The sequence below is a fragment of the Capra hircus genome, chromosome 2 (assembly GCF_001704415.2).
Source record: "Capra hircus breed San Clemente chromosome 2, ASM170441v1, whole genome shotgun sequence".
Lineage (NCBI taxonomy): Eukaryota > Metazoa > Chordata > Mammalia > Artiodactyla > Bovidae > Capra > Capra hircus.
In genome coordinates this window covers 23,586,954-23,590,078 of record NC_030809.1, presented here as the reverse complement: position 1 = coordinate 23,590,078, position 3,125 = coordinate 23,586,954, and the positions used below count along the sequence as shown (strand labels likewise).

The following is a 3,125-nucleotide window of genomic DNA, read 5'->3' as shown; positions in this document are numbered from 1 at the left end:
AGGAGTTGGACACAACTGAGTGACTGAACTGAACTGAACTGGGAGTTAGTGAAGAACAAAGAAGCCTGGTGTGCTGCAGTCTCTGGGATCACAAAGTTCAGACTTTGCAGCTGAACAAGAACAACAAAAGTCAGTTTAGGTACAAAGAAGAGAGGACAGAGATAGTTCTAGCAGAATAAGCTTAGAAAATACAAAACTTGGAATTCCCCTTGAAGTCACATTTAAGATATAGAGTACAGCGATGTTACCATAGGTAAGCACTCAGTGTGGGTCTGTTTAGTCAATTTGGTCTCACAGGGAAGCAGTAATTATCATGGCATTTTTCCTCATAATGGATAAATTTCCTTCTCCTTCACCTTTTTTTTTTTTTTAAAGATATTTGAAATACAACTTTGCCCTGATTCTAAACAAAAAGGAATGGGAACGACAGTAACAAACAAGATTCCATCTCTCAATATTGTCATATGACTATAGCAGTCTTCTATTTGAAACTCAAAGAGGAAACAACTGTGTTCCAAAACACCTAAATATGCAGGTCCAAAAAATGAAGGTTTTTTTTTTTTCCACATTCACTCCAAAGCCCATGTATCTCCTTCAGCATCCAAAGATTAAGCACATGTTCTGCTTAGCTTTATAATAAAGTGGCAAGCACACCACACCACTGACATCACAGGACAGTTGCCTATAAAACTAGACTTCCGACGCTGGGCCCCAGCTTCACCTTCTCACAGGTCACAATCTTCATCCAGGAGAGCATTTATCTGAGCAACCCCTAAATCGTCCTTGTACTGTGCTGCCAAGGCTGGGTCCATGAACACCTCTGGCAGGGCAAGAGCAGGCAGGCATGGTGACAGTCCCCCAGGTAGGATCTCCAATCAGTTTTCTAGCAAGCCAGAGGAAGGGCTTTTCAAAGTTGCAGTTAGGTTTGGCAGAAATGTCATAGTACTGAAGATTCTTCTTTCGGTGGAAGACAATGGACTTTGCCTTAACCTTGCTGTCCTTAATATCCACTTTGTTGCCACACAACACGATCGGGATGTTCTCACACACTCACACCAGATCTCTATGCCAGTTAGGCACATTCTTGTAAGTAACTCTCAATGTTACATCTCCCGACCAGCTGTATCCCATACATTGAACTTAATCAGTCCTAAGTTGGTATGGAACAAAAGAGGATGGACCTCAACACCTAAGGTAGCTACATACGTCTTCTCAAATTCACCAGTCAGATGACGTTTCATGAATGTAGTTTTTCCTGTACCACCATCACCAACCAATACAAGTTTGAACTAAACTTGGGGTTCTCCTTGGGCAGCCATCGTGAAGCATCTCCACACCCATCTGACTGAGGCCTCCTTCACTTTTTAAAACTGAAAAGTGTCATTATATTTTAATTGATGTATAGTTACTATATAATATTATGTAAGTTACAGGAGTATGATATAGTGATTCAGTTTTTGTGTGTGTGTGTGTGTGTGTGTGGGTTTTTTTTTTATTAGTTTTTTATTTTTTAAATTTTAAAATCTTTAATTCTTACATGCGTTCCCAAACGTGAACCCCACTCCCACCTCCCTCCCCATAACATCTCTCTGGGTCATCCCCATGCACCAGCCCCAAGCATGCTGTATCCTGCGTCAGACATAGACTGGCGATTTAGTTTTAAAGGTTATACTCCATCTATGGTGGTGGTGGTGGTTTAGTTGCTAGTCATCCAACTCTTTGCAACTCCACAGGCTGTAGCCCTCAAAGCTCCTCTGTCCGTGGAATTTCCCAGGCAAGAGTACTGGAGTGGATTGTCATTTCCTTATCCAGGGGATGTTCTCAACCCACATCTCTTGCATCTCCTGCATTGGCAGGCAGATTCTTTACCACTGAGCCATCTGGGAAACCCCATACTCCACTTATAATTATCGCAAAATATTGGCTATCTTCCCCATGTTGTGCAATATATCTTTGTAGCTTTTTAAAAAATTAAATTTAACATTCTATTGGAGGATAATTGCTTTACAATGTTGTGTTAGTTTATGCAGTACAACAATGTGAATCAGCTATATGTATACATATACTCCCTCCCTCTTGAGACTCCCTTCCGCCTCCCTCATCCTACCCTCTAGGTCATCACAGAGCACTGGGCCGAGCTCCCTGTGCTTCGGACTAGCTATCTATTCTACATGCGGTAGTGGACACCTGTCAATGCTGCTCTCGATTGGTCCCACCTCTCCTTCCCCCGTTGTGTTCACAAGTCTGTTCTCTATATCTGCATATCTATTCTTGCTCTGCAGAGTTTCAGTAATACCATTTTCCAAGATTCCCATATGCATACATTAATATATTTATTCACTTCAGTTCAGTTCAGTCGCTCAGTCCCAGCCGACTCTTTGCGACCCCATGAATCGCAGCACGCCAGGCCTCCCTGTCCATCACCATCTCCCAGAGTTCACTCAGACTCATGTCCATCGATTCGATGATACCATCCAGCCATCTCATCCTCTGTCCTCCCCTTCTCCTCCTGCCCCCAATCCCTCCCAGCATCAGAGTCTTTTCCAATGAGTCAACTCTTTGCATGAGGTGGCCAAAGTACTGGAGTTTCAGCTTTAGCATCAGTCCTTCCAAAGAACACTCAGGGCTGATCTTTAGAATGGACTGGTTGGATCTCCTTGCAGTCCAAGGGACTCTCAAGAGTCTTCTCCAACACCACAGTTCAAAAGCATCAATTCTTCGGCGCTCAGCTTTCTTCACAGTCCAACTCTCATATCCATACATGACCACAGGAAAAACCATAGCCTTGACTAGATGGACCTTTGTTGGCAAAGTAATGTCTCTGCTTTTCAATATGCTATCTAGGTTGGTCATAACTTTCAAGGAACAAGCGTCTTTTAATTTCATGGCTGCAATCACCATCTGCAGTGATATTGGAGCCCAAAAAGATAAAGTCTGACACTTTCTACTGTTTCCCCTTTATTTGCCATGAAGTGATGGGACCAGATGCCATGATATTAGTTTTCTGAATGTTGAGCCTTAAGCCAACTTTTTCACTCTCCTCTTTCGCTTTCATCAAGAGGCTTTTTAGTTCCGCTTCACTTTCTGCCATAAAGGTGGTGTCATCTGCATATCTGAGATTATTG

The 3,125-nt window shown here is 42.7% G+C and overlaps 1 pseudogene; it reads right to left on the bottom strand.

Moving 5' to 3' along the window:
* Positions 726 to 1,131, bottom strand: LOC102187543 (annotated as a pseudogene).